Source organism: Gigantopelta aegis, chromosome 11, assembly GCF_016097555.1.
Source record: "Gigantopelta aegis isolate Gae_Host chromosome 11, Gae_host_genome, whole genome shotgun sequence".
Lineage (NCBI taxonomy): Eukaryota > Metazoa > Mollusca > Gastropoda > Neomphalida > Peltospiridae > Gigantopelta > Gigantopelta aegis.
The window spans coordinates 31813039-31824783 of NC_054709.1; the positions used below are offsets into that span (position 1 = coordinate 31813039).

An 11745-nucleotide genomic window follows, 5' to 3' on the forward strand; every position below is an offset into this window, starting at 1 on the left:
CTATGCACGGTGTCAGCAGTAGAACATTGATCAAATGCGCGAATCGCCAAAGTTTTTATAGAGTTTCGAGGAGCTGTACGATGGAATCAATAATTCATTGCAATTACAATCGCAAATATAATGAGTATTAACAACTTTCTTTTTGCAATATATTATTTTTAAGGTTGTAGGTATATTAAATATTAGCTAAAATGTTTCATTCATTCATTCATTCATTCATTCATTCATTCATTCATTCATTCAATGCATCCTCTGGAAAATTCTGAAATTAGATTTCCTAAAATGCAGTTTCCTGCATATTTTAAAGTAAAAAAGTAAAAAAAGTTAAAGTTTTGTTTTATTTAACGACGCCACTAGAGCACATTGATTTTTCTTTTTATCTTATCATCGGCTATTGGACGTCAAACATATGGTCATTCTGACAGTTTTTTAGACGAAACCCGTTGTCGCCACATAGGCTACTCTTTTACGACAGGCAGCAAGGGATCTTTTATTTGCGCTTCCCACAGGTAGGATAGCACAAACCATGGCCTTTGTTGAACCAGTTATGGATCACTGGTCGGTGCAAGTGGTTTACACCTACCCATTGAGCCTTGCGGAGCACTTACTCAGGGTTTGGAGTCGGTATCTGGATTAAAAATCCCATGCTTCGACTGGGATCCGAACCCAGTACCTGCCAGCCTGTAGACCGATGGCCTAACCACGACGCCACCGAGGCCGGTTTTTTAAAGTAAAGTTCACAACAGAATGCAGGGCCATACCCTGATCACTATACAAATTAAACCCTGAGATGTGTATGCTATTTTCTGTAGTAAAAAAAACAAGAGAAAGTGAGATTCTCAGAGAAGCAACCCCCCCCCCCCCCCCCCCCCCCCAAGGGTACGGTCCTGGAATGGTGGAAATACACGATGAACTTGTTTTAGGCCATCTAATTTTGACCCTTGGATCCGTGTCTGCTGTTGATAATGCATATTATGTTTACACGTTTTCACACGCAAACCTCACACGGAAGTCAGCACACACACACCATTTAGAAGTCACTAAATGAGATATCAGACTATCGTGTTGCAAAACACGGAGCGGTTATAGAAACAAAACACGACTAGCACTGCCAATGGCGGAGAAATTAATGAGATATATATCACTTAAAATGTAACACCTTAATACCAAAGGCACCAAAATATTCTTCGCTCTATGCAAAAGATATATTTGCCCCTTGATTGGTCGGGAGAAACCTTTGTTCCGTTAAAGCTGTTTGTGCCGTTTCTAATTGACAAACCTTTACTCCCAAGCAACGCAAAACTGAACCAAGCCAAGTTTATTTATAACCGTTCCTACCCGTCACAAAAGAGAAAAAGAAAATATCTCCGCCAAAGCCTACATCATACATTTCTGTTATGCCAATATTATTAAACAAGGTAGACAACTCCTTGAGATACATTATTCAATTAATTAACCACCGTCTGCGTGTTGATTGACGGACCTGTCACCCCTTGGTGACACGCAAGTAGACTGATCCTTCATGCATGAGCAATCGAGACTTTATGCCTTTGTGGGGTGAATGATTTCAAGAGTAGCCGAGAGAGAATTACTGGCTATACTGTACGCTAAGTAGGTATAACAGTGTTTTTCGTGGGATAATATTTACCCGACGTCCGTCACTGTTCGGGATACAGATAATCTCACCGGGTTTATCGTCTGCTTGCTTGTGGAGTACATTTCATTGTTTGCGAATTTTTTGCTTTGCGAAGGTACACGCTCTAAAACGGAGAGTTTGATGCCAATGTTCCCAGTTGGAAATTTCATCGAAACACGGTCTTACCTTTAAGGTTTGTGTGTTAACAATTATTAACGTTGTTTAATTATTCTCAATTTATAACGGTTCCGGGTGTTAGGCTTAGTTAATCTTTCTTTACGGAGAATGAGTTGTCCACAATGAAATATGAAACCGTTAATTATGTATCGATTTGGAGGAGTGTTTGTATTTGATGTCGGTTATAACATTTACTGGGTTCTGTGTTTAAACTGATTTATTAGTTGAGTAATGACTGTTAGTACGTGTCATTAGACGGACACGGTTGTAGTTTAGTTTTTGTTGGTTGTTTTATTGTTCTGAGGATAATTTCGTAAAAATATGCACGTCATTAAAACTGCACAACGGTCGTGAACGGACAAAACCAACTGTCTTTTTATGCAGTGTTAAATAGGCTCCAGTGACGAGTTCAGAAGGCCGATCGCTCACGAACAAATTGACTGGTACCGTAGTCTTCTACTTGTATCATATCGCAATTACCCAGGGGTGCAGAAATGGAAAATATTTCACTAGCCCGCCGGACCAAAACCAACTAAAATTTACTAGCTGGCCAGAATTTCTACTGGTCCACCACTCCATAGAACAATATATTATTAACAGTATTATAATATACAGTGTCTTCACTTCAAATGCTATATATAAATGTTTTGACAAAACATTACTAATAACACTTCAGGCCCGTACGCAGGGAGGGGGGTGCGTACGCACCCCCCCCCCCCCCCCACACACAGCCCCAATAGTCTGCCGAGGTCCGTCCGTGGATGTGTAAAAAATATTTGGAGGAAAAGAAACATTTCAAATTTACTTCCTAAAATGCAGGAAAATGCATCTCCTTGCAACTCCGGGCATTTAGACCGTCGATTACGCACCCCCCCCCCCTCCCCCCCTCCTCCTCCCCCCCCCCCATATAAATTTCTGCGTACGGCCCTGCACTTGGTAAGTGATCAACATCACGTGGCAAACGAAAAAAAAAAGACAGATAGACCGTCGGGCAGGTAGTTGCATTTTTTAACTCGTCTGTCAGAAATTTTACTCGCATTTGGCGAGCGAGCAAGTACTTTATGCACGCCTGTTACCAATGCGTAACTGCCAATAGCCGATGTATTTTGTGTGCTGGGGTGTGCATAAACAATTAATTAATTATTTAATCAATCCATTCATTCAATTAATTAATTAATTCATTCATTCATTCATTCATTCAGTCATTCATTCAGTCGTTTATTCATTCTATTATATCACATTCGTCTAACGTTTGGCTCAAAAACTCTTTAACTTTTATTAAGTTTTAACCATTCTGTCATATCATATTCAATCTAGCGAACGACGGCGAGCGCTCACCGTCCATAGTGAGTGATTGTTAAAGTTTCTTAATTCTCAAAACTATTAATGTACGCATTCCTGGCCAAAACCTGGCTTTGAAGGTGAAAAACCAGCAAATTAATTATGTTAGAATGATGTAAGTAATCAGTTTCTATTTTTCTGCTTCCATACAATGGGTTCAGACAAGGTTACCTGTTTTGGGGATATGGTTTTATTTTTAAAGCAAATTCAACATAAATTATTCAACTGGTTTAAGATTCATCGTTTTGATTAGCATTTTACATTTGGTCTTAAAATGTTACTGCATAATGCCATTGTGGATTCAAATATCATATAATATCTAATGCGAAAATGCAATGGAATTTTATTGTTTATTACAATAAACAAATGGTTTTACAGAACTGTAATAAAATTATAAGTAAATAAATATATAAATATATAAAAATATAATAACAAAAATGAACTAAAATATTAAAAGTAATAATGAGATAAATAAAAAAAAAAAAAAAAAAAAAATATATAAAATAATAAATAAAAATATAAAAAAAAATAATAAATTGTTAGAAAAACAACACTGAGCAGCAGCCATCATTAAAAGTATTTTTGTTTGTCCATTTTAAATCTAGATAGGTAGGCAGGCATTTTGTTTCGCTCCATACATATTTGTGCAACAATAAAATAAATGATTTGTATATAATGCTACATACGAAACACTTTATTCTGCTAAATATTAGGGGCGGGACGTAGCTCAGTGGTACAGCGCTCGCTCGATGCGCGGTCGGTCTAGGATCGATGCCCGTCGATGGCACATTGGGCTATTTCTCGTTTCAGCCAGTGGTCCACTACTGCTATATCAAAGGCCATGCAATGTGCTATCCTGTTTGTGGGATGGTGCATATAAAAGATCCCTTGCTGCTAATCGGAAAGAGTAGCCCGTGTAGTGGCGACAGCGGGTTTCCTCTTAAGATCTGTGTGGTCCTTAACCATATGTCTGATGCCATATAACCGTAAATAAAATGTGTTGAGTGCGTCGTTAAATAAAACATTCCTTTCTTTCTTTCTTTGATTCTCCACTATTCTACCCACAAGGCGGAATTTAGCTCATTCGGTTGAGTGCTCGCCTGTGATACTTGTGTCGGAGGATCGAACCACCTCAGTGGATCCATTCAGCCGATTGGGTTTTTAATTTTTTTATCTTTCCATCCAGAGCACCACAACTGGTCAAAGGCCGTGGTATGTGATTTCCGGTCTGTGGAAAAGTGCTGAAGGAAAAATGTAGCGGGTTTTTCCTCTGATGACTGTGTAAGAATTAACAATTTTTTTTCTCCAATAGCCGATGATTGATTAATCAATGTGCTCCAGTGGTGTCGTTAAACAAAACAAACTTTGACTTTGGAAAAATGGGAGCCCGTACGCCTAAGAAAAGAAAGAAAGGAATGTTTTTATTTAACGACGCACTCAACACATTTTATTTACGTTTATATGGCGTCAGACATATGGTTAAGAACCACACAGATCAGTACGCCTAAGAGGGCACTTCATTACAACATGGAATTCATCTTCAGTTAAAAAGGTTTTTTTTTTTTTTTTTTTTTTTTTACGATGCCTCTTTTTCCTTTTCCTTCAGAAAGTCACGAAACAATAGTTTCTTTTATTGTGTCAGTTCGAAGTGGATGTCAGTGTCACAGCAACTTCTCAAACCAACTCTAGTGCCGTTTCCACCGGTCTTGTTTTGCCTGTGGCTACTGTGACGTAAAGTCGATAAAAACGTCAACGGACGAGACCTAACGCGTGTAAGTCGCAGTCATACGCAGCTCTTAACACTTGAAGCAAGCAGAGAGATCTTTGTTTAGTTGCACCTAATAACATTTCAATTTATGACTATTTGATGTGTGTGGGGGGGGGGGGGGGGGGAGAGGGGGGGGCAGAGAGAGAGAGAGAGATAAAGACAGAGAGATAGGGGGAGAGAGACAGACAGAAAGAGAGAAAGACAATGAGAGAGAGAGAGAGAGAGAGAGAGAGAGAGAGAGAGAGAGAGAGAGAGAGAGAGAGAGAGAGAGAGATATTAGCAACAATAAAATAAAATAAAACTTCCCCAATTATCTTTAGCATCACCATTCCGGACTTGCCCATAATGTTTAAAAGTTCACTTTGGCTTTAATAACTAGATTATTGTTGTTTCAATTATCGGCCGCAATTGCTGAACGCATACTTATTGTTTTTAACGACCGGCCTAAAAATTAATGTTTTACACTACCTAAACTTTAAGGTATACAGGCACCTAAAACGTAATATATAGGTAATTGCCTGAAGTGAATATCTTCTTCGTCTTCCCTGATTCGAACAAATGTTTTAGATTATGCAGATTAAACCTGGGATAGCCGTACTGCCCCGGAGAAAAGTGAGTTAGATAAAAAAACAAAACAAAAAAACCCCCAAAAACCAGGTTACTGGTACGGCCAGGTTTCCTTTGCCGCAAAACAGACAGACATAACGGAAAAGGGAAGGGTTAGCCGACTTGCGTTGTAGGGGCGGGACGTAGCCCAGTGGTAAAGCGCTCGCCCGATGCGCAGTTGGTCTAGGATCGATGCCCGTCGGTGGCACATTGGGCTATTTCTCGTTTCAGCCAGTGATCAACTACTGCTATATCAAAGGCCGTGGTATGTATTATCCTGTCTTTGGTATGGTGCATACAAAAAGAACCCTTGCTACTGATGGGAACATGTAGCGGGTTTCCTCGAGTATATAAGAACAGAGCTCGAACTTAAGAATTTCATCACCCACGGCAATTAAAAAAACAAATTGCCATCGGTGAAAGGGCCGACCGACGGCAATTTTGAGTATTTCGATGGCAATTTTTTAAAACTGACTTTTGCAGCAAATAAACTTATCAGAAAGGTTATTTTTCTGTATGTACTTTAGTCAAATTTCTTCAATGTATGTCAATAAACTTCAATAAACAAGAAGTTATTATAAATGGAATCATGGATTCCTAGCATAAGCTAACGTTTAACGGAACCTGGTATTTCTGAGACGAAGTTGCTCAGGTTTTCGGTGAATATGACATGAAAATTGTTCTGTGGATGCCATTAAATTATACCTACATTTATATAGTGTACACTGTTCTTGCTGGGTGAAAATTAAAAAAGGATGGTCGCACAGCTCCCACCCCACCCACCATTAAAAAAAAGCAAAAAAAACAACCTGAAAAGCCAAAAAAAAAACCTGAAAAGCAAAAAAACAAAAAATAATAAAAATGTCGAAAAAGGAACGTGTCGTTACCGTATATCGTTGTGTGTTGGTCAACTTTGAGGAAATACCTATCCCTTATTTTGCCCCTTGATATCTGGTACTGAAAAGTTGGTACGATGTACAAGCTGCCTTATCTTTTGTGCACTGTTAGTTAAAACGTAGTTCAGTTAAAACGGAGTGTCGGTCTGACATTCAAGGGTATTCGTTTTGCTAAACCGATCAAAGTTTTAATAATATTATTTTAATAAAGATTTTAAGATATTTGAAAAATAATAAAGAGATAATTTTAAGCGATCCCCTACTTTGGGATAACATTTTTCTGGGGTTTTTCATTTCCATCTTCATCGAGTGAATCGATCGCATTGATATTGTCAGCTGATAAAAAGTAGTTTCGTTTTTTTTTAAAGACAGCGTATATATTATTTGCACCCAAGATAAATGATTTTAATAACGAACAGTACCACTTCCGTTTTTATAAGCGGTGATACCCCCCCCCCCCCCTAAAAAAAAAAAAAAAAAAAAAAAAAAAAAATAATAGAAATAACAATAAACGTTTCTAATATGTTATAAGGAATTTGCTGAATAAACAAATGACAGTAAGTAAAAATCATCAGTTACGACCAATTAAATCTGCAACTGACGAGTGCATAAGAAAACCACGTACCATCAAGTGGGTTAGTCAAGTACGAGACCTCCTTCTCACTAATGGTTTTGGCCATATATGGTACAATCAAAATGTAGAAAATAGCAGAACATGTTTATCATTATTCAAGCAGAGAATGACAGATCAATTTATTCAGGCTATGTTTGCTGTATTTAATAATTCTCCAAAGTGTCTCCTATACAAATTCATTGTTAATAATTTTTGTCTACAACCTTACCTTCAGAAACCTATCGCCCTGAAATATAAACGTATTTTGAGTAAATTTAGACTTTCTGCACATATTCTCTCCATAGAAACGGGCAGATACCATCATATCGATAGAAGCAATAGTATATGTAATCTCTGCAACATGAATGTACTAGAAGACGAATATCACTTTGTTCTAGTTTGTCCGTTCTACTATACTATAAGAGATAAATATATTAAAACTTATTATTATAATAAACCATCAACTCAGAAATTAACACAACTACTGTCCACCGATAACTCAAGAGAGTTAATTAAACTGTGTAAATACTTGATAACTGCTACCACACATAGAACAGACAACCTTGATTTATGAGTATGTTTTTATTTATGTATTTATTTCATTACTGTATTTTACTATCGACTGATAACTTTTAATAGGTCTATCCTGTAGACCTCACCATTCCCCGCAATGTGTACAATGTATTATTTTATTGTAAATATGTTTGTATGCCTATAAAATGTATATTTTTTGGCAAATAATAAACTACTTAAGGACTAAAATATCAGACATGAGTTAGTGGACATAAAAGACAGAATGACCGTTCTGATCACGTGACAAAGTTGACGCCAAATAAGTGTGTGTGTGTGGGGGGGGGGGGTGTTCAGTCGGAGATTGCCGAAACAATAAAAATAAAATGTTTTCATTGCTAAAATAAAATGTAACTTTTATTTGTGTATCAAACATACAATTGGATACTGGTAGAGGCTGTTAAAAATAGTGTTAAATTACGTTACGGTAACGCTTGTTTCCTTTGATGTCCAGTGTTCAGACTGATCGATGTTTTTCAGTGTTAATAAAATATGCACCAGAGCTGGGTGCTGTAAATTATAACAGGATACCGAAAAATAAAGAGGGGCGCAGAAACAACAAATGGGGCGGCGTATCACGAAAGCGAGCAGGCAAACTGCAGTGAGAACGTACATTATACAACAACACCTGGTACGCGCATGACTAAATATAGTTCCATCGCGTGGTACTAACTAACCAGTCGTTTTTGATTAATAAATAGGTTTACGGATCCGCCGAAGTTCATTAAAAAGTCCCGCTGGAAAAATAAAAATGCAAACCTACATTTTTTTTCTCCATTTTTTACCGCCGTTCTGACAAAAAAAAAAAAAAAAAAAAGTAATTCAAGGGTATTTTTCCCAAAATTATACTTGTCAAATCATATTCTGTCTTTGTTAAATTATTTATTCAGAAGTACGTTGCGTTTTGACTTTGCCGTGTACTGTGCGGGTGCACAGGTGCATGGCCACCATCTTCTTGTTGTTATTGATACTTGCGGAAAGCGGCTACATGTCGAAATCAGAATTTCAAGTAGCAGAATTGAACAGTTTATCGTAGTATGTCTGTATTAACTAATTCAACATCATAAATACATATCAAAAGTATAAATCAATAAGCATCTATGTATAATACAGTATTTATATGCCTGAATGCCAAAGCAGTAAAATTACGACATGTGCAGATCAATTTCTGTTGAATCCGGGTCGTTTCGCCCTAAAACCATTTCGAACCCTGTGTTGTTTCGCCCTTAGACCCGTTCACCCAGGGTTGGTTCGTTCTAAAATCTTATTCGTTCGGAGTCGTTTCGCCCCAAAAGTGAGTCGATTCGCCCCGATTATATATTTATTAGTGTAATTGTTTTGAAATAATATGAATATATCCACATTAGTTATTTAAACGAGATATAAATACTGTAAAACCCGGGAAGCAGAATGGTAGTGAATGAGAAAGTACATGCAACCACAAAATCCATTTGCAACATATATATGTGTGTGTGTTCATGATGAATAATCTGGATTTGAAAAATTTCTTTTTTTTTCCCTCTGACAGAAAAAAATAATTAAAAAATGGATCCAAAACTTTTATTTTTATTTTTATTTCGACCACCTACATATATTTTGTGGAAAAAAATCCGTAAACCATTTAATAAAAAATAGGTGGCCTTAACTCCAACCAGGACCCAAACATCCGTGTTAAATATTGACAGATAATGTTCATACATGTTTATACATTTTGCCGTCGGTCAGGAACTTTACCGACGGACGTAATTTTTATCCGACGGCACAAAAGTGCCATCGGTGACGCCCCCAACCGACGGCAGTTTATATGTCACCGACGGCAATTGTCGTCGTTGCCGCCGTTACGTTCGAGCCCTGTAAGAATTATATCTCAGAATTGCCAAATTTTTAGCATATAATAGCCGATAATAAATAAATCAGTGTGCTCTAGCGTTGTCGTTAAACAAAACAAGCTTTTAATTTTGGGTTGTAATGGACCATCTCAAATCATAGGGTGTAGGTTAAGAATAAAAATAGCAGGTGAAAATTAAATTATAGGCGGAAAAAGACCCGATGGTGAATAATTAGTGTGAAGGGATCTTTTATATGCACCATCTCACAGACAGGATAGCACATACCACGGCCTTTGATATAACAGGCGTGGTGCAGTGGCTGGAACGAGAAATAGCCTAATGGGCCCATCGACTGAGGTCGATCTTAGATCTTAGACCGACCGCACATCAGGCGAGAGCTTTACCACTGGGCTACGTCCTGCCCCTATGTTGTGTATAGTTATGCAAAATAGTCCGACGTCTGCTGAGTTTGACACTGCACGGTGCTTGTCGGTGCACGTTGATGGCACGTTAATACCACGTTAGTACGAGTACAGGTAATTCGGCTGCTGGTGTCATAAATGCTGTTTGCGGCGTCACCCCTTGCGAAATACATGCAATAGCGTACAGTATCACGCCGTGCGAATTCTGAGAACATGGACAACAGATTTAAAAAGAAATTCAAATTCTTTATCGCTCTACGCTTTAACAACTTATAGGCATTATACAAACTTAAACATAAAATAAATTAATACTCTACAGGATAACAATGGTGAAGGGTGATTTACTTTATTGAATATATAATAATATAATTTATAAATAACTAATTCAACGTGTCACAGTTTCACTGACTAATAATATATTAATTAGATATATGCCATTATTAAGCATAGCCAGAGGTAAAATATATTATAGTGTTACCTGAATACAAGTTCTGTATTGTACAGCATTATATAATTTATTCTAATAATTTATTTCTTAGATTATTTTCCCGCCCTAAATCTTTCCCAAGATTATTAAATTATTTAATATTACCCGTACTTAAAAGCTGAATAAGTTTAACGCTTGGAATTCTTGAAATAATGTTTATAAATTAAAATACTGACTTGTAAAAAAAAATTCTGCTATATTTGATTGTCTTCTTTTTTAAAATGTGTATATAGCTTTTAATTTTGAATTATGTTTGCATATATTCTACGAAGAAGTTTGTTTTGTTTAACGTCACCACTAAAGCACATTGATTTGTTAATCATCGGCTATTGGATGTCAAACATTTGGTAATACAGTGTTATTTACATATAGTCATAAAGGCATATTGTCACAGACCACTGACCTATTTACTGGACTAACAAAGTATTACCTGAACAAATATAATTTGATTTGTCACTAAATGTACTTTATTCAGCCATCTTATAATCACCATACTTCATTTATTAATGATATTTTGTAAAAATAATTGCATTATGGCAATGGTCCATAATTCAAAAACTAAAATTGCCGAGAGGGATGACATGGATTTCACTCCATCATGGTTCAGTTAAGATGATGCGATAGCTAGATTTTGGTTTCCAACAATTAATGTAATTTTTAATTTATTATCCATTTTTAGAGAAACAAGGTCCTTAAATTTGTGACAGATGCCTTTAAGGCCAGTTCATACTTTGATTGCCGATCTCACGCGAAACGGAATTTAATTTTTTATTAGGTCGATGCATTGCAAACGAAAAATCATTGAACGAACGCGCACCAAACTTTAATATGAACTGTATTAAAACTACACTGAGTTCACTGAAAAATGAGGCTTAGGTTTGGACAGAAGCTGAAGTGAGAGAGTCAACTACTCGCCAACAAGAGTCGGTGTAGAAGTATGAATCTAGCTTTAGAGAGGAAACCCGCTACATTTTTCCATTAGTAACGAGGGATATTTTATATGCACCAATTCCACAGACAGGGCAGCACATACCACGGCCTTTGATATACTAGTCGCAGTACACTGGCTGGAACGAGTAATAGTCCAATGTGGCCCCACGGCAGGGATCGATCCCAAACCCACCGCGCATCAAGCGAGCACTTTACCCCTGGGCTCATCTTCAATTTCAGTTTTATTACAAAGTGTGCGTACTATTTGACAGAAATACTCAACAAAACAGCTAATCAATGGGAATGTAAACTCAGTAATTCATGAATGTTTAACGAAACCTCAGCACTCCCCCCCCCCCCCCCCCCCCCCACACACACACAAACACATCGATTGTTGGTGTCAAAATAAGGTAGGCCTATATGGTGATCAGCATCAATTTAATATACACCAAAAAAAAATTCTTCGGTTC

At 37.2% G+C, this 11745-nt stretch overlaps 1 protein-coding gene across 4 annotated transcripts in view; it reads left to right on the forward strand.

Moving 5' to 3' along the window:
• The first annotated feature begins 1549 nt into the window (after window positions 1-1549).
• LOC121385184 (keratin, type I cytoskeletal 9-like) overlaps window positions 1550-11745 on the forward strand; it is a 27431-nt gene continuing 17235 nt past the window's right edge. Inside the window, exons 1-2 of one of the 4 annotated variants that reach the window (XM_041515748.1) lie at window positions 1571-1829; window positions 4761-4926. The gene's annotated coding sequence lies outside the window, so the exon portion shown is untranslated. Of the gene's footprint in view, window positions 1830-4565; window positions 4927-11745 lie in introns of those variants that run through there. The other 3 variants (XM_041515751.1, XM_041515747.1, XM_041515749.1) reach the window with 3 other exon arrangements.